The following is a 20559-nucleotide window of genomic DNA, read 5'->3' on the forward strand; positions in this document are numbered from 1 at the left end:
GGGCATGATCCTGGAGTCCTGGGATTGAGTCCCACATGGGGCTCCTTGCATGGATCCTGCTTCTCCCTCTGCCTATGTCTCTGCCTCTCTCTCTCTCTTTCTCTCTGTGTGTCTCTCATGAATAAATAAATACAATCTTTAAAAAAAATAAAAAATTTTAAATTTAATTATTCATGAGAGACACACAGAGAGAAGCAGGCTCTATGCAAGAAGTCGGATATGTGACTGGATCCTGGGACTCCAGGATCATGCCCTGAGCTGAAGGCAGATGCTCAACCACTGAACCACCCAGGCATCCCTCAATCACACTTTTTGTTCTTACTGTGCTTTAGAACCAAGCTTAATGCATTTTTTTCCAAGCAAAGTGCATTGTGTCAAAGAGGTCAAAGCATGCTCTGTGTTTTCAAATGCAAAAGACAAGATATTGTATAAAATTACTACATATGCTGATTACCTTTACATTTATCTCAAAAATGACCAGAACGGGCAGGCTTGTGTGTAATACTTTAGAAAAAAAAAAGTGCTGCAGTCAATGTATCCTAAAAAAATAATCATAGGTATGATTAGATAAAAGGATGTTTAAATGGGAAATAAAAAATGGGAAATAACCTAGCTGTCCAGTGTTTAGTGTTAACTAAATTATGGTATATCTACTTGAGGGCAGTATTAAAAATGGTGATGCAAACGTCAAATTATTAGGTTCCAATTGGTTCCAAACTCAGTTCCAAACAGTATGATTTAAGTTTTAAAAAAGCATTAAGTTGAACTATTCCTTCTTTTCTAAGATTTTATTTTTAAGCAATCTCTACACCCAACCTGGGGCTCGAACTCGTAACCGTGAGACCAAGAGTTGCATACTCCACTGCCTGAGTCAGCCAGGTGCCCTGTATTAACTATGTTTTCTATGAACAATTCAAGTACTACTACTAAAAATAATTGCCCAGGAAAGGCATACTACTGTATGAACAGTAATTTTTCTGCCTGATCATAGCCTGTTTATCATTTGTATTTAAAAGGTCTAAAATGACTGCAATTTTATGACCATGGGCAAGATGGAAAGATAACTCTACTCTTTTGTATTTTTTTTTTTTAACCAGGATTGGTTTTTATTCAGTAGTGACTGTTTAGAACACTTTGCTGGTGGGCCCAGCTTTTCAAAGCCCTCTTCATCTCTTGCCACTCCCCGACAACAGACAAATGTTTTCCATGAGCCCTATCACTGGGCCGTAAGGCCAGCTGTGTCCCTAATCCGCCCATGTCCCAGATTTGGGAATGGCTCAGACTCCAACTGTTTCCCCCACTCTACCCCCACTGTCTCCCAACCTCATCTCTTCCAGGTCATCGGAGGCCCCAGCTACCCTCCCTGGCCTTCCCCACTGATCACCACCTAATTTCGACACCTAATTTCACCCTCTTCTGTGCAGCTGGTGTTTGAGCTCAGTTTGCAATGGGAAAGGATTAGGACCCTTTCATGCTGTCTTTTTTCTTTTTGTTTTGTTTTTTCCTCAGTGCCCTTGACCGCTTTAGGGGCTGACAGGCAGCTAGCAGGGCCTGTATTCCCTAGGAAGGAACAGGAGGGGTGGTGGAGGAGGCAGTGGTGGGCTCAGCTGGCAGGCGGGATAGAAATGGCCCCTAGAGACCCCAACCTGGGTCTTGGAGCATGGCACAACCGCCACCCAGATGTGAGCATGAAGCAGGCAGGCAGGTTGCTGAATTTCTGCCTAGAAAATTAGCCTCAGGGATGGTGCTTGGGACTTTTACCCTTGGGACCCAGTGGCTGCCTCTGCGGGGTGAACTGGAACTGGATGTCTGAATTGCAGAGACACATGGGCACATGACTGTGGGTAGTGTGGGTAGCTTCTCTTCCTTCAGACTGGGCATTACTTATCCCCTCACTCTCTACTATGTGGTGGGCCTAGCTAACTCAGGGATTGAGGACTTTGCCTAATAGGTGATGGTGTATAACCTAATTAATAACAAAATCAGTCATGCATATATAGTACTTTCTAGTTTACAAAGCCCTTTCATCTCCAGGCTAAGAATTGAAAGTGAAAACTGGAATTCAGGTCTTTGTGATTCTAAAGCCAGTGCCAGCAGTTTTTGGTGTGGTGTTGCAGAGCACTCTCAATATGAGAGTGATTTATACTAAAGTGCCTTAGTCTAGCTATTTTTTCCTACCCTGAGACTCCTACTTTTTTTCAGGGTGGTGATTGCAAGTACTACACACTCCATCCAAACAGGCCTTTTGAAATATGTTATGTCATTGGCTAGCACTTCATGGGATAGAGACTATTGGTTTTTATGAATCTGAATTTGCTGGATTAGTGGTCATGGTGGTCATGGTAAGCCACCTGGTGATTGATCTTCAGGATTTATCCTCCATGGTACCAGATTTTCAGGTCTGATAAGGAGGAAGCCTCTGAGGCACAAACACGGTAGGGTGAGAGCTCCCTGAATCAAAAGTATGGCTTAACCTGAGAACCCGAGATAGGGGACCAGAATATTCAAGAATAGGTGCTTTACCTCTGGTACACAGAATGACCCTGGCCAAGTCACCTGACCTTACTAAGCTTCAGCTTCCTTATATATAAAATGGGGATAATTTGTTCACTTGTTCAACAAGTACTTATTGAATCTGCACTATTCCGGGAGATGAATAAGAGGGGGCAAAATCCCTGTCCTCTTGAAGCTTGCCATTTAGTGGATCTAAACTGCCACAATTTATTGAGAGGTGCAATAAATAATTAAATATAAAGAAAGTCAGGTAGAAGTAAGGGCTATGAAGCAAATCAAAGTGAGACAAGGTAAAAATAAAATCTTTAAAAAGGGGAGTGTAGAGCATGCAACTCTTGGTCTTGTGGTTGTGAGTTCGAGCCCCATGTTGGCTGTAGAGATTACTTAAAAATAAAATCTTAAGAAAAAAAAAGCAGGGCAAGGGTACTGTGGAGTATATTTTAGATAGGGTAGTCAGGTAGTGCTCAAGTGATTCACTTAGGATGTTTCAAACAGGTAATTCATGCCATGTGCTCAGCTCAGTGCTGACAGTTGAGAGCTTAACAAACACATTATGTCAGGCTGCGCTACATCTCTCAGTCCATATTTCAGTCTCTGAATAGCAGTAACAGTGAACACTTAGGTAGATCTTACTATGAGCTAGGCACTATTCTAAGCCCTTTACATATTTTAACTGACTTAATTCTTACAGTAGCTCTTATGAGGCTGAACTATCATTATTTCCCTTTATGGGGTTAGAGACAGACAGAAGTCCAAAGCATGAGGGAGGACTGAACCCAGGTGTCTGTGTCTAGAGGCTGAGCTGCAGATGGGAGGGGCTGTGATCAGATACCAGGAGAGCCAGAAGCTGGCATAAGGCAGGTTCTGGTTAGATGGCCTGGCTTCTTATCCTGACAGGTCTAAGCCTCTCTGCCTCAGTGTCTTCATCTCTAAAATGGGAATACCAGAATCTATCTTACGTTAGAGGGACTGTGCTTTCATTCTGCTCTGTGCGGTCTCAGCCTTTTCAGAGACCAGCCTGGCAGGGAGTGTGAAGAGTCAAGGGGCCTCCCGAAACTCCTTTTCAGGAGTCCATAAAGGCACATCAGGCAACTTGTCAGAGCAAGCCTAAGTTCAGCTGGCGTGCAGACCTCGGAAGCTAGGTCTTTATGATTTTGAGGGTGCCCGGAGTGAGACCCTTCCATGCAAAAAAGACAGGTGAAATCTTGGCTTGGCCACAGCGTTCAGCTTCCGCGTCGGGCCTGGCACGGCTGCCAGGAGCGGTAAAGCCTCCACGAATGTCAGGGTGGGAATGGCGCCTGGACACCACCGAGTTAGTAGGTGGGGAAACTGAGGCCCGGAAAAGCTAAGTGATTTAGCGAAGAAGGTCACGAGGTGCACGGGTGGGCGGTCGGCTGGCAGCATCCACGGCTTTGCTTGAGGCTTCCAAATCCCGGCGGGAAGGGCCTCCCCTCGGTCCGGGGAGCGAGCGGCCTCGTTCCCCACGTGGGTGCTGCAGGGGCCGGGAACACCCGGCCTGCGGAGCGAGTTGGACGTGCGCTTGCGCACTCGCGCCCAGCCCCTCGCCTTCTCCCCGCTCTTTCCCTCCCCTCCCGGGCGCTGACCGGCCTCGGGGAGGGGGACACTAGAGGAGCGCCCAACTTGGCCTCAGCCAATGGGCAGGCGGGCCGCGGGCCCGGCCCCCTCCCTCCCTCGGGCGCCGCCCAATAGAAATCTACTACAATGTTGTGGCGCACGGAGGGGGAGGGGCGCGCGCGGGCTGGCTGGCTGCGGGCCGGCGGCCTCGCCTCGCGGAGGGAAGGCGGGAGGGCGCGCGCCGGGGCCGCCTGCTCGCTCGCTCGCTGGCTCCCTCCCTCCGCCGGTGGGTTAGTCAGTCAGTCAGTCAGTCAGTCAGTCAGTCCGCCAGCAGCCGGCGGGCCGGCGAGCCGCAGAGGGCCCGAGTGTCGGCGCCGGCGCCTTCTCCTGCCATTGTTCCTCGGGCGGCTGCAGCGGCGGGCTCGGGAGCCCGGGCCCCGGGGCCACCGGTGAGGCGAGGCGGCGGCGGCGGCGGCGCGCGAAGCGGGGTGGGGGCGCGGAGCTGTCCCCGAGGGGACGGTCCTGGCGGCCGCGGCGGCGCCGCCGCAGCCCCTTTGTCTGCAGCCCGCCCCCCCCTCAGGCCCCGGGCCGGGGGCGCGGAGGCTGCGGGGCTGCAGGCGGGACGCGGCCGGCCTGAGCCGAGGGAGGCGGGCGGGCGGCGGGGGGGCGGCCGCGCCGAGGGAGAGCCCCGCAAAGTTGGGCTCGGGGTCTTCGACGAGGTCCGCCCATCGCGGCCCGCGGGCAGGAGCCTTGGAAGGAAACCAAATGGAGGAGGATTGCGGGTTCCGGGTGGCGAAGGTGTTGCGTGCAGCCGCAGAGCAGTTTCTTCGTGACGAGGTGGCCGGGCTGCCGGGAGACGTCTGGCGCGGTCGGAGGGCTGGAGGGAGCCTTCCCGCCCGAGACCCCCGCCCGGCGGGAGGACCCCCCGCGACCCCCCCCCCCCCGCGACCCCGAGGCCCTGCCGCGCGCCCGCCGGCCTTCGCGGTGCCCAGGGACCAAAGGGTTAAATCTATTCTCTCAGCATCGTGACCTCCTTTTTCAGTTCCTGCATCTGTCGGCTTGGAAGGATTTCCTCCTGCTCGCGGGGCTGCTTCTACCTGGGGGGAGGCTGGCCGTGGGCTCGGCCTCCCAGAGCCTCCCCTCCCCCCGCGATGGTTCCGGGGGCGCCCGGGGCGGGGGGGGGGAGCCGCCGGGACCCGGTCCATCCGCCTCAGGGTCGCGGGTTCTCTGGAGAGACGCTGATCTCACGTGCGACGAATTGCTGACAGACGGGTTTCTGGCCACATGATAGCCACTGTCATCCTGTTGTTCCTCTTCCCCGTGCCCTACCATACATGCCTAGTCTGGGGGGACTTCTGTTTTTTGTGTTTTTTTTTTTTTTTTTGGCATGAACTGCTGATTAGGAGATGGGTGTTCTGTTTTTTGTTGTTGTTTTGTTTTTTTTTTTTTTGTTTTTTGTTTTTTGTTTTTAAGTAGTCTGGGTGATTTCACAGTTGCTATTTTGTTCTTTCTGTTTTTAAGGAAAATCGCAAGAAATGGTTGTGTCTTGGATATTATTATAGTGGATTTATGCTCCGTTGAGGACATCCTGTATACGCTGTTGCTCACTACTGTTTTCTGTCTTCTCACTCCTGGCAGAAATTTTAGTTGGTTTTATGCTTTTAATCGAGCAGGTGATCTATATGTTATATTTCCCCCTTACTCTTTGTGGAAACTTGATGTACTCTTTTATTTCCTTTTTTCCTGTGAGTTGGAAGCATCCTGAGTTCTTTGCCAGTTGTATGATTTTTGGTTTTGTGGATAGTTTCTCGGGGGTGTTCTTGATATAATCCGTGTAGAGTATGTGGCAGGGTATCTGGCACACAGTCAGCACTCAATAAATGACATAAAAAGTGACTATAACTGAATGTCAGATTGCCTTGGAATCATGGTGCTAATTCAGAGTGCTTTCTACAAGAGGTTATAATTAAGATAAAGACAAGAGTTATTCATATCTCTGGGTATATCTGAAGTAGGGTATATCTTTACCACTATTAAAAGTGAACTCAAAAAAAAAATAAAAGTGAACTCACTGGGAGTGTGCTAATAACCTTCTGATTTCTTTTTCTGGTAGTAACCCGACAACACTTTTCTCCCTTATTTATATAGCTGAATTCAGGCTTGGAAATAAATGTTTTGAATTTTTAGGCCTCCCCAAAATTCTCCCAACATTTATACCAGTGTTTTAATGCCAAATGTCTTATACATAAGTCCCCAAACTACCTTTCCACCGCTATCCTCATTACTTGTGTTTTTCAACCAAGAAGAGCTTGGCTATCGGTCTCTTTGGCTGTGCTGTTCTGGATATGTTCTTCCTGACTGTTTTTGGACCTTTCACCTTAAAAATGCTCCACATATTAGGAATTTGAAGTATGGGGAAAAGTTCCATATGTGGAAGGAACGTGATGGAGTTTTTTTGTTTTGTTTTGAATTTTCTTAGAGATTCATTTGTATGGCTAGCTAGTTCAGTTTTCTTTAATGGGTGTTTGTTAAAAGGATTTAGGTCCTAAGTGTCCCATGGATATGGGTAGCCCTTAGTAATAGATGATGGCTGATGGTGGATTAAGAAAACTACTTAGGCTTCCATTCTACACAGAGCTAAGAACTCTACCAGTTGGCAAGTTTAAGTTTAATGCTTGTAAATTCTGACTGTCAGCAAATAGACTAAGCTAATAGAAATAGACTAAGCTAATCCAAGCTAGGAGACTCATCTTTTAGGTGTCTCTGCCTGCTTTATGCATCTTTTCTCTTTCTTGGTGGTCTAAGGGTCAACATTTCCTTAATGTTTGTTAAACGCTCAAATGATATTTGTTGTGTTCAAATAGTAGATATGTTGAACAAACCTGTTTTAAACTAGGCTTATCCTCAATACAAAATAACAAGATAGAATAATATTAGCAAAGTAGTAGAACAACATTAGCAAAGGAATACACGGTTTTGCATATTTAAACATGCTCTCGGGATCCCTGGGTGGCGCAGCGGTTTGGCGCCTGCCTTTGGCCCAGGGCGCGATTCTGGAGACCCCGGATCGAGTCCCACGTCGGGCTCCCGAATTAGCCTGCTTCTCCCTCTGCCTATGTCTCTGCCTCTTTCTCTCTCTCTCTCTCTCTGACTATCATAAAATAAATAAAAATTAAAAAGAAAAATTTAAACATGCTCTCATTTTATCCCTTCTCTTTTTCTTCTGAAACACTTGTAAGCTAATATCAAAATTAACAAATGATTTTATTATTTTGTTTTTTGAAGATACTTATTTATTTGGGAGTGCACGAGTAGGGGCAGAGGGAGAAGGAGAGGGAGAATTTTAAGCAGACTCTGTGCTGAGTGCAGAGCCCCACATGGGGGCTCTGCTCTCAGACCCTGACATCATGACCTGAGCTGAAATCAAGAGTTGGACACTTAACTGACTGAGCCACCCAGGCACCTCTAAACTGACAAATCATTTTAAATGATTCCTGTCTCCTCTGGAAAAAAAAAAAAAAAAGGTTGTGGCATTTGTTGAGGTATGACCTATATATTTTTTCCTGTTCTTTTTTGTCAGGTTTGTGCCCTACATTTAAAGTTCACCAGTGTGATGTTTTCTTGTCTGCAGCTTAAGTTTAACATTTTTGGAAATTACAGAGCTAGACTTCCATCTCGTTTTTCAGTTTTTATGGTCTTAATTTTAAACAAATTCATATTATGGGAGATAGTGTGCTTACAGTATTATTTGGTTTCCTTCCTACTTTTGCTAAGAATGCTTCAGAGTTAAGTCTGTCAGCAGTGTTGCCTAAACATCACAGGGTTCTTGAATTCTCTGCAGGTGCTTCGATACGCATATCCATAGATCGTGATTTAAAATATATGGTCTTAGGGCACCTGGGTGGTTCAGTGGTTAAGCGTCTGCCTTTGGCTCAGGTCATGATGCCTAGTGAGGGATTGAGCCTGCATGGGGCTCCCTCTTCAGCAGGGAGTCTGCTTCTACTTCTGCTCCTCACCCTGCTCATGTTCTCTCTCTCTCTCTAATAAATAATGTCTTTAAAAAATAAATAAATGCTTTTTAGTATTGCCTCTTTTTGAGATCTACTTCTGAAGAGTAAAGTCAGCCTTAGTAGGAGGCAAAAACCAAAAAAAAAATATATGATCTATAATATGTGATATGAGTGATAGAGCTTGCATATAGTGTCTTCTGAATGTTCAAATCCAGTTTAATATTAGTGATCTGATTTTATGACTTTAACATATCAGTGTCTCCTGGGGGGGGGTACTGAATTTGGTTCTGAAATCAAGAGGAGCACATGTTTAGACTACAATCTGTTTTCTTGTTATCTAAGGAGCTGGCCAGAACCAAGTGCTGCCGGTGTGTTTTTCCAAGAGTCTTATCAAATCCGTGATTGGTTACATGGCATGTTCAGATGCAGATTCATCCCTACCTTTGAAGAACTTGTTTTTTCCTCTATTTCTTGAGAATGGAATAATTTTATTTTATTTGTGAGCTAAGCAATGATAATTTTAAGAACTTTTTTTTTTTATGAATGGCTTTTTTCTCTAATACTCCCAATGTTGAAACTTAAAAACTTTTAAAAAAGGCCTCTGAATTTATCAGTTGTGGGCCTTATTTATGTAGAGGATGTAGACTTTTTGGAAGGTAATTGAGTCATTGCATTTATAATAGCTTTAAGTTAGAGAAGAGCCAGATTCTAAATATATACGTTAATTTTTGCTTTTATTTAAGTTTGTTGGAATGTCATTGGTGGCTTACTGTGTGTCCTTTTTATGAGTAGCTTCGTAGTATGTTCAGTAAAATGCAGTGTAACAAATACTCTGGTATACACACTGGGTTAAATTAGTATTTCAGTCTACTCTGCTGCTATTTAATGAATACACAGAGAGAAGGATTAAAGAAGCTATAAGCAACAAACAGTATTCAGAAACTGAAGGTGTTAGGAAAACTTTGATATTTTATTTTGAGTGCAGATCTTATTTAGAATTAACTGCCTTACTGATACCACTTCACATACTGGTTTTAGGAAAGTTTAGCGAGAGAATCTGATTATGATGAAAGTCTGTTTGCACTTATTTTTCTTAATTATTTTTATTTAAATGAGATTGTATCAGCCTTGAAGTATTTGAAAATAAATTGGCTAGCCCTTTGGACTTTAAAGAAAAACAAAATACCAACATTGGATGTGGTCAATACAATTCAAGGAATAACTTGGAGACTTGGAGAGTAATATACTCTACTCCCTAATCTTTATCAGCTTCCTCCAAAGTCACCCTAAATAAATATGCTACCCTTAAAAGTCCTTTGTATATAGAAATTCTGGCATCATGTTTATTTTATTATCTATTATTTTGTTATCGCACTTATTAAGACTGGTTCTCATACTGCAGTTATCTCTTGATTATCTCCAAGATAAATCCATATGGATTAAACTGTGGTTGTCTATTGCTGTCTCCCTATCATGGCTGAGGGTTCTTTGGGTCACTACCACAAAACTGAGTTAGGCCTTCCTTCAACTTTCAAGGGAATTTCTATTTGGAGAAATTAAAATTGTTTCTGAGCTATGTGGAGTGCAGCCTTGAGTAGGGTTAGAGTAATCTTGGCAGATTGGGTAGGAAGAGGCAAGATTGATGGAATAGATAGGAAGTATGACTAAATGTTTATATTGATATGTAAGATTGGAAGAAGCAGTAGATGCTCTATTAATCTTATCTAATTCTTTTTCTATCTGTATTTAATGTATATGTGTAATTCTGTTATATATTAATATTAATAGGGATGGGAACACCTCAATTTCTTTTTGGAAATAGGTGCAAATAATAAGATAAAATAAAATAGGGTATAATATATACTCCTGAAGTTAATTTTGATGTATAAATGCAACCTGCTTGCTTCCCTACAAAAGAAGGCTTCTCTGCAGCCTTCTGTTCTCTACAAAAATTATCCTAATCCAAACCAACTTTTGGTAGGCACTCTATATGTCTGAATTGTAGCACTGCATACAACATAGACTGAGGCTTACATATTTTCTATATTAATATATATATTTTAAAGTTTTTATTTACTTATTCTTGAGAGACACACACAGAGAGAGAGAGAGAGAGAGAGAGAGAGAGAGGCAGGCAGAGACACAGGCAGAGGGAGAAGCAGGCTCCATGCAGGGAGCCCAATGCGGGACTCGATTCCGGGACTCCAGGATCACGCCCCGGGCTGAAGGTAGGCGCTGAACCGCTGAGCCACCCAGGGATCCCCTCTATATTAATTTTCATTCAGAAAACTTTTGATAATATCTTCATTAAGTCATAAAAAGTTATGTTATAAAAGTTTTGAAATATTCTCAGTGATTTAGGAACATTAAACCACAGAGTTATTTTGAATTGGTTAAATTAAACCTGTGACCCACAAGTGAAATAGAAATGTATACTTTTGGTAATTTATGAATGTATAATACTATGTCCAGGTTGGGTTGTGATTGCTATTCAGTTATTAATTACTTAATGCTTTTACAAATAACCCTATTAGAATCGTTTTAACACAATGAGATCTTAACAGTGTATCTTTGAATACATCATTTTATAAAGAATTGATGTTTTCATTTATATGTCAAGTATTTTGACTTACTAATTTGAAGTTCTACATATATTCAAGTGAGAAGTGTTTCACTTTGATAATATACTTGGCACAGGTTATTGAAATTCATGTTTCTCTCTAGTTTTGACCAAATAGATATAGGTAGAACTGTCAAGAGCTCCAAGGATTTAAGCCTTCAAATTTTATTCATATATTTATTTTCGATTTTTGTTCATTTATTTTTAAGAGATTTTATTTTTAAGTATTCTTTGCACCAACATGGGGCGCAGACCCACAACCCTTGAGATCAAGAGTTGCATTCTGCACTGACTGAGCCAGCCGAATTTTATCTGTCAATCATTTCAAGGGGATAGGGACTCAAGGTAGGGATCTTAAAGTGATTTTTTTTTTTTGCTACCACCCACTTGCTATTTCTTGCCCTTTTATCTTTTTTAATGATTCAGAGAATTGGCATTGTTGCTAACTTACTACCTGTGAGTCCTGCTAATCTTGATGGTATTATGTAATTATATAAACCTTTCGCATGGTGTCATATGATGTTGTATATATGTCCTCCCACACATGTGTCTTTAGAGTAATTTCTTTCCATCTGGTGTTGGAAATGAGCTCTTTGTGAAGTTATTTTTAAATCTTCAAGCTTTCTGGCATCCTCAACTCTTGAAATAACATAGCTGCTTTTGAAGGCAAAAAAATCCACATAGTATATTTAGTGTTTTTTTCCAGTGAAAATGTAAATAGTATTTTATTTTAAAAATCATATCCTGTGTTCTAAACAGGCAAACGTATTTTATTTTTAGATAGTCTCCAGATAATTTTGTTAAAAGGTAGGAAATAATCAGTTGGTTGTTGCCAAGTAGATAAAGTAAAGGAGAAGTACTTAAGGGAAAGGATGCCAAGAATAAGAAACCTGTTAGAGGAAAGAGCTTTCAAAGATATTTATTCTCTGAAGGTTTATTGGTATCCTTTTCTGAACTCTTGCAGCATTTATTTGTTATATATCAGATTCGTTGTTTATTGTTTTATATTGTATATAAAACTGCTGTACCCCAATGAGATTGCCAGCTTCTGGAGGGCAGAGGGTCAATATCATGTCTTTCATTTCATCCTCATCCCCTAAACACAGATATTGTATAGTACAGTAGCTAGATACATAACATAGAGGGCACACTAGACATGTAGGGGTATAGTGAGAATATGATTTCCCAGGATAATTAAGATTTGGGATCTGAGTTGTAATTCTGACTGCTTCTGATTGCCTCTCTGTATATGTGTGTATCATATTTTCTTGGAAAGTAAGTCACAGATGTTATGACACTTTATACCTAAAACACTTTGGTATGCATGTCCTACAAACAAAGACGTTATCCTACATAATTATAGTACCACATTATACTTAAGAAAATTAACAATTTCCAGAATATCAACCAATATCCAATCCATCTATATATAGACACACACACATATATGGATTATGCATATATATATATATATCGATTGGATATTGGTTGATATTGTATGTACTGATATGTAATTACATAACATAGTGTGTGTGTGTGTATATATATATAGTATATATTGGTTGATTGTGTGTGTGTGTGTGTGTGTATACATATATATATGGCATGGAGCCCTGTATATGTGTATGTGTATATGTATGTGTGTGTGTGTGTGTGTGTGTATAGATAGCATCGAGTCTAATGTGGGGCTTGAACTCATGAGCCTGAAATCCAGACCTGAGCTGAGATCAAGTGTTGGTTGCTTAACCAACAAAGCCACCACCCAGGTGCCCCAATATCCAACCCATATTTTAAGAGATTATTGTCATCTACTGAGCAAGATTCATCCAATAATTCCTTTTTTCCAGATGCTGTTTTTGCTGACTTATTCTTGCTAGTTGTTTGTCTCTAATATGACTGTTAATGAACGCTGATATATTGTAGGACTGAAAAGATTAGGATTAGGGTGAATGATTGCATAATGATCATAGCATCATCTATAAATAAATATTCTAAAGAATATATCAGGTGGCCAAAGGGCAAAGTGTTTCTGTTTTGTTTGGTTTTTAGACTTTTATAATGCCTACAATGGTAGGCAACTTTTAAGATGGTCCCCAGTGATTCTTGCCTCTTAATATTCATGCTCTGTGTAATCTCTTCCCCTTGAGTGTGGCCTGGACCTAGTGACTAACTTCTAATGAATAGAATACAGCACAAGTGGTGGGATGTCATTTCCAAGATTAGGTTACAAAAGGCTGTGGCTTTTGTCTTGGTCCCTCTCATCTTGGGCACTATCTAGCTCTCTTCCTATCATTCGGATCACCAGCTGCCATAGCCTAAGAATGTATAGGCAGCCTATAAAGAGGCCCACATGTTGAGAAACCAAGTCTGTCAGCAGCAATGTTAAGTGAGCTTGGAAGCAGATCTTCTGAGGCCTGATAACAGCCATGTGAGTGAGCTTGGAAGTAGATCCTTCAGGCAGAGTTGAGCCTTGAGATGAATGCAAACGTGGTTGACACTTGACTGCAACATCATGAGACACCCTGAGCCAAAGGCACCCAGCTAAGTCGTGCTTGAATTCTAGATCCACAGAAATTGAAATAATGAATATTTGTTGTTTTAAGGCACCAAGTTTTGGGGGTAGTTTTTTTGAGATTTTATTTTTAAGTAACTACTACACCCAGTGTTGGGCTTGAACTTACAACCTGAAGATCTACAGCCTCATGTTCCACTGACTGAATCAGCCAAGTGCCCCATTTTGGGGGTAATTTTGTTGTAGATAACTAACATATCTACCATTTATTAATTTAATAAATATTGATCATCTGCTATTTTTAAAAAAGATTCATTTATTTTAGAGAGAGAGAGTAGGGGGAGGTGGAAAGAGAGAAGAGAGAAAGCATCTTCAAGCAGACTCCCCACTGAGTGCAGAACCTGACATGAGGCTCAATCCCAGGACCCTGAGATCATGACCTGAGGCAAAATCAAGAGTTAGCCACCTAACCGACTGAGCCACCCAGGTGCCCTGATCATCTGCTATTTACCAAGCATTGGGACATACAGTGAATAAAGTAGAATAGAAAAAATGTCTGTTCTTCTGAAGCTTACATTTTAGTGATAGAGAACAGATAATAAACAAGTACACAAATCAGGGGTAAAGTAAAAGATTTCTGTGGGATCACGGAAAGCAGGAAAAGGGGACAAAGAGTGAGGGAAGTGGGGTGGATACTTTAGATAGTAGATAGAGTGGTCAGAGATGACCTCTTGTACAAGGTGACTGTTGAGCAGAGTCCTGAGTGCTATCTAGAGTAGAGCACTCCAGGCAGAAAAACAATTGGCATAAAGGTTAAGCGTATTTGGTGTATTTGAGAAACATTAAGTAAGCCAATGTGGTGGGATCAAAATGATCTAGGGGAAAATGGTACGAGTTGAGTTCAGAAAAGTTGAGGTAGGACAACGAGTGGTTCAAGTAGTGCCTCTATGGCTATGCTATAGACCGTGTTTTTTTCTGACACAGGAATTCTTGGGAGGATTTTGAGCAGAGGAATGGCATATTCATTCATTTTATGCATATTAATTGATTATGCAGAATGAGCAGGACCTTGTGGGTGTATGTGATCACAAGAATACAGAAGACACCCCCTGACCTAAGGAAGTTTAATCATCTAGTATTAGAAGAAATGTCTGGGCATGCACAAAAAATTTAAGAATAGAGGCACTGTGTCATGGAAGCACATGTAGTTATGGGGAAAAGCACGAGTAAAACCTGGATTAAAATTCTGGCTCTTGTACTTGGTTTAATACATTTCGGTGACTGTTTACTGGGTGGTATAATATGCAAGATAAAATAATAATGCTAGTATTTATTGCTGACTTATTACGAGCTGAGCTCTGTGGTGGGTGCTTTATAGATATGACACAGGTGTTGAAGAGCATGAGCTCCAGGGCTAGAATGCCAAAGTAGAACATGGCACCAGACAGATGTTAGCCATTATTTTTGCATTTAAACCCCACCACAACCCTTACACAGCAGATGTGATTAATCCTATTTTACATTTCAAGTAGTAGGTTAAAAAGTTAAGTAACGTGTACAAAGTTGTACAACTAGCAAGTGAAAATTGTCTTCAAAGCCACCTTCTTTACTGTTGTACCTTTGCTTTCTCAGTATGTCTATGAGCAGGTGGGGAAGGAGAGATCTGGATACAGGCCTTTTTTTTTTTTAAGATTTTATTTATTTCTTCATGATAGTCACAGAGAGAGAGAGAGGCAGAGACACAGGCAGAGGGAGAAGCAGGCTCCCTGCAGGGAGCCCGACGTGGGATTCGATCCCGGGTCTCCAGGATTGCACCCTGGGCCAAAGGCAGGCGCCAAACCGCTGCGCCACCCAGGGATCCCCAGGCCTTTTGTTAAAGCTAATTATTTCTTAATAATTGTGCTCTTATGAAAGTACTTTCCATGCCTTAGTTTTCCTCTTTTGTAAAATGAATATCATACCTACATTACACAGAATACATAGTAATGACAAAGAAAAACAAACCTGATAGTGTGCCTGTTACCTGCAGATACTCAATAAGTGTTAGGTCCATTTCCCTCTTGGTAAAATATGGCCTCATGGAGATGGGAAATAATTTATGGTTAAGAAGGATAATTTTTACATCTTGACCCATATATTTTTTCTACTTAAATTGTGCATCTACGTGTCTGCTTGTTATATGTAAATAAATGTAATATAGCTATACAGAAATATATGTGGTTTTGTCTAGTGGTATTCTTTGGATTTGATTCAGACTTACACTGTAACATTTTTAAGCCTGTGTGTGAGTTTTCTAAAGACCCATTTCACAGCAACTCTGGTTTTGTAGCTTCCTTTCTGGGTTGGTAGGACATGATCATGTGGTTGATGTCCTCATTGTTGCTTTTATCTTTTGCAGCAGATGTGAAAGTAAACATATGAGGTTGAAAAACAGGAAGAGGTTTGGCTGATGTTCGTTGGAAGGGTATTTTTGCACGGGAGCTTGTACATAAGCCACCTGAAATCTGAAGTGCCTTAAATCTTTGTGATTTTTAGCAGATACGGAAATACCTTATTGTCATAAAGTAATAAAAAAAAAGCAAATGAAAAGAAAAAAGCAAATGATTGTACAGTTTAATGAATTCATGAATTTGCATATATTTCTGCTTGTAAACATATTGAGAAGTGACAGTGTGTTCCTGTTTTTGTTTGTACAGCAAACTGATGTATAACTTTATAATCACCCCAATTCTGGGTTCTTTTTACTTATGGAATGATTTTACAGTAAAGAAACAGAGAGTTTTTTTGTTTTTGTTGGATATCTGTTCTAATATCATTACACTTGATCTTCTTCAAAAGCCAAAACTTAAGACAGCATTTTTCTAGTTGGCTCTTGTCTTTGTTCCTAAGGGAGGGAATTAACACATATCAAATGCTAGCTATATATCAGGTACTATTCTTCATATATACTAAATATGTGCATATACTAAATGTAAATATTTCCATCTTTGACATTCAATTCACAATGAGTTTATTGCTTTGGTGAAATCTCTTCCTCTTTTTATTTCTCCTTCTCTCTCCTACCCTCCCTTTCTTCCTTCCTCCTCCTTAAATGATTCTCTCCCCTACTCTTGCTGAACAGTTTTCTATTAATAGTATTTCGGAGGCAGTATAATGTAGCAGCCAATAAAGAGGAATTTTGGAACCAGATAGACCTGGGTTTACAGTAAGGTTGTTTTTGATAGGGAAAAAACTTCTTTCTATTTTAATAAATAAAAGCTAGGAACCTCCAAAGTTGACTAAGGAGATTCTGCACAGGGGTTGGAATGATCCGAGCTCATGGCAAGGACTTTTGTTCTTAAAGATTCACTTCCTGAGGAATGCCTTGGCTGAGCTCAGGGGGTATTGCTTTCTCTTCAATTTTCTGTCCTGAAGGTGAGTCTTCTGTTAATACTCCTGAAGTACATAGCTGAGACCAGACTGGAACATTTAGTACTTTACTAAAGGATGGGAGATACAAAAGGGAAATAAACAAAGTTACTTGTGTGCTTTATTATAATCTCACTAGTAAGATAAAACTCCTTTTCAATTTGTGCCCTTTTATTGAGGTACCTCCCTTCTTGGCTTTTTTTTTTTTAAGATTTTATCTATTTATTCATGAGAAGCACACACAGAGAGAGAGAGACAGAGACACAGGCAGAGGGAGAAGCAGGCTCCATGCAGGGAGCCCGATTGGGACTCAATCTTGGGGCTCCAGGATCATGCCCTGGGCAGAAGGCGGCCCTAAACCGCTGAGCCTCCCAGGGATCCCCAGTTTGCTGTAATTTTATCTCACAGTTTTGCTTGAGAAGATTCTAGTACTTAATGAGGTCCAAAGTTTGGCTGAGAACAATGGTGACAAACAGCTTAGTGTGATGAGGATGGAACACCTGGTGCCCTGAGCAGGCTGAGTTTAAATGTTTGTATCACAGACTTTTTTTTTTTTTAAAGATTTTATTTATTTACTCATGAGGGACAGAGAGAGAGAGAGAAGCAGAGGCACAGGCAGAGGGAGATGCAGGCTCCATGCAAGGAACCCGACGTGGGACTCGACCCTGGGTCTCCAGGATCAGGCCCTGGGCTGAAAGTGGGCACTAAACCGCTGAGCCACCCGGGCTGCCCCATGTATCACAGACTTAATTCTGGAAGGGGATATGGAACAAGGTTCCTGGGTTTATTTCTAAGATAATCAAAGAGTATTAGGGTCAAAGACCTTTGGAATCACAGACCTGGTTTAGAATCGTGGCTCTGGGAATGCCTATGTGGCTCAGTTGGGCGTCTGCCTTTGGCTCAGGTCATGATCCTGGGATTGAGTCCTGCATCAGGCTCCCTGCTCTGTTTTCCCCTCTGCCTCTCTCTCTGTTTCTCATGAATAAATATATAAAGTCTTAAAAAAAAAAAAAAGGAAAAGAAAAGAAAAGAAAAGAAAAGAATCCTGGCTCTGATACTGGTTAGCTGTGTGTAATTAGGCAAGTTATCATTTCTGTTTCTCAGTTTCTTCATCTGTTAAATGTATACAACATTTAACATTATAAACCTATTTTTTAGAACTACTCAAAAGATTAGAAATAGTTGACCCTTGAGCAACTTGTGGGTGAGGGACACCGACCCCATATATAGTCAAAAGTCCATGTATAACTTTTGACTTCCCAAAACTTAACTACTAATGGCTTACTATTGACCAAAAGCCTTAGTGATACATAGATTTTGTATGTTATATGTATTATAAATGAATTCTTAAAGTAAGCTAGAGAAAAGAAAATGTTATTAAGAAAATCCTAAGAAAAGGGATGCCTGGGTGGCTCAGCGGTTTGGCATCTGCCTTTGGCCCAGGGCATGATCCTGGAGTCCTGGGATCGAGTCCTGCATCGGGCACCCTGCAGGAAGCCTGCTTCTCCCTCTGCCTATGTCTCTGCCTCTCTCTCTGTCTCTCTCATGAATAAATAAAATAAAATCTTAAAAATAAAAAAGATTTTATCACCACCTTTAAGAAAAAAAATCATAAGGAAAAATAAACATCCAAAAAAATTAAGAAAATCCACGTATAAGTGGATTTATCAAAAAAATTCACATATAGGGATCCTTGGGTGGCGCAGCGGTTTGGTGCCTGCCTTTGGCCCAGGGCGCGATCCTGGAGACCCCGGATCGAATCCCACGTCGGGCTCCCTGCATGGCGCCTGCTTCTCCCTCTGCCTATGTCTCTGCCTCTCTCTCTCTCTCTCTGTGTGACTATCATAAATAAATAAAAATTAAAAAAAAATTCACATATAAGTAGACCTGTATAGTTCAAACCCATGTTGTTCAAGAGTCAACATAAAATATAATAGGCTTAACATAGTACCTAGCACATAGTGGGCACTTTACAAGTAGAAACTAATTATTATTATTATTATTATTATTTTAATTATTATTATTTTAAATGACATTCTTTTAAAATCTAGCTTGTGGGCAGCCCAGATGGCTCAGCGGTTTAGCGCGGCCTTCAGCCCAGGGTGTGATCCTGGAGACCCAGGACTGAGTCCCACGTCGGGCTTCCTGCATGGAGCCTGCTTCTCCCTCGGCCTATGTCTCTGCCTCTCTCTCTCTGTCTCTCTCTCGCTCATAAATAAATAAATAAAATATTAAAAAAAATTAAATAAAATCTAGCTTGTACTTTGACTTACATATGTTCTGATTTTGGCTTTTATTTATTTATTTTGACAGGTTTATTGAGGTATAATTAACATACTGTACAATTTACCCATTTACAGTATACGATTCAGTGTTTTCTAGTATGTTCAAGGGTTTTGTAGCCATCATCTCGATCTAATTTTAGAACACTCAGAGTGTTTCCCCAAAACCCATTAGCAGTTAATCTCCATTCCCTACTCTGCAACCCTAGCACTAGGCAACCACTAACTACTTTATATGTCTATTGATTGGCTTATTCTGGACATTTTATATAAATGGAATCATACAATATGTGGATTTTTGTGACTGGCTTCTTTGACTTAGTATAGAATTTTCAGGATTTATCCACATGGTAGCATGTTATCAATAGCTCATTCCTTTTTTTTTGCTGAATAATATTATATTGTATGGATATACCACATTTTATTTTTATTTATTCAGTTTAAAAAATTGAAATTCTATATAATTAACATACAATGTTATATTAGTTTTGGGTATGCAACATATTAATTCAACAAGTCTATGTAATATTCAGTGCTCACCATGATAAGTGTAATTGCCATTTGTCATCATACAATGTTATGGTAATATTATTGATTCTGTATGCTGTACCTTTCATTTCCATGACTTACTTATTTTAAAACTGGAAGTTTGTGCTTCCAGTCATAATCTATTTCACTCCCTCTTCCCCCATTTTACTTATTTATTCATTCATCAGCTGATAGACTTTTGTGTGGCTTTCACTTTTTGACTATTATGAATAATGCTGCGTGAACATATGTTTTCATTTTTCCTGAGTATATGCCTAGGAGTGAAATTGCTGGTCATATCGTAGTTCTATGTTAACATTTTGAAGCACTGCCCTAGGCTGTTTTTTTAACCACTCTTTTCTCTTTGATTTCATGGTCTCCTGTTTTCTGTCAGCCTTCTTCACTGTTAGTTACCAGTAGCTTGCTGAACTATTTTTTTTTATCACATTCTTACTGTTTAGCTGTATCCCATCTTGCTTAAAGAGATAATGTCATTGCAAATGAATCTTTTTTTCTGTTCATATATCACCTATCCATGAGATGTTCTTTTCTATTTCATCACCTTTTTTTTTTACCTCTTATTTCTCACTGGCTGAAAATGGTTTTAAGAAATAAAAGTTCTAAATAAAATTCCATTGAAATTTGATCCAGGGCGTGGTACATTTCACCTGGTGATAAAAACCCCAAATCTTTGAAAGGTGAGAGGTCTTCAAACAGGTCTTTTTTTTTTTTTTTTACTTATTTATGATAGGCACACAGTGAGAGAGAGAGAGGCAGAGACACAGGCAGAGGGAGAAGCAGGCTCCATACACCGGGAGCCCGACGTGGGACTCGATCCCGGTCCCCAGGATCGCGCCCTGGGCCAAAGGCAGGCGCCAAACCTCAGCGCCACCCAGGGATCCCCAAACAGGTCTTTTAATACAGTGATACCAAAAATATGAGGCAGGCTAAATTATTTTAAGAAAAGGAATACAAAATTAGAGATGAAAAATATTTAGAATGAGAAAATAAGTCACAACAAATTACATTTTTTTTCAAATTACATATTTTTAAAAGTTGAAAAATAACACAAACGTCACAAAATTCAGAAGAGTAGCATAACATTTTAAA

At 41.1% G+C, this 20559-nt stretch overlaps 1 protein-coding gene across 16 annotated transcripts in view; it reads left to right on the forward strand.

The window, feature by feature from the left end:
• The window catches only part of EPB41 (erythrocyte membrane protein band 4.1), a 199597-nt gene that overhangs the window by 15468 nt on the left and 163570 nt on the right, over nucleotides 1–20559 (forward strand). The window contains exon 1 of one of the 16 annotated variants that reach the window (XM_055332342.1): nucleotides 4307–4538. The exons of the other annotated variants lie outside the window; for them this stretch is intronic. The gene's annotated coding sequence lies outside the window, so the exon portion shown is untranslated. Of the gene's footprint in view, nucleotides 1–4306; nucleotides 4539–20559 lie in introns of those variants that run through there. 16 annotated transcript variants of the gene reach the window in all.

This window comes from Nyctereutes procyonoides, unplaced genomic scaffold (assembly GCF_905146905.1).
Source record: "Nyctereutes procyonoides isolate TBG_1078 unplaced genomic scaffold, NYPRO_anot_genome, whole genome shotgun sequence".
In the NCBI taxonomy this organism is placed as follows: Eukaryota; Metazoa; Chordata; class Mammalia; order Carnivora; family Canidae; genus Nyctereutes; species Nyctereutes procyonoides.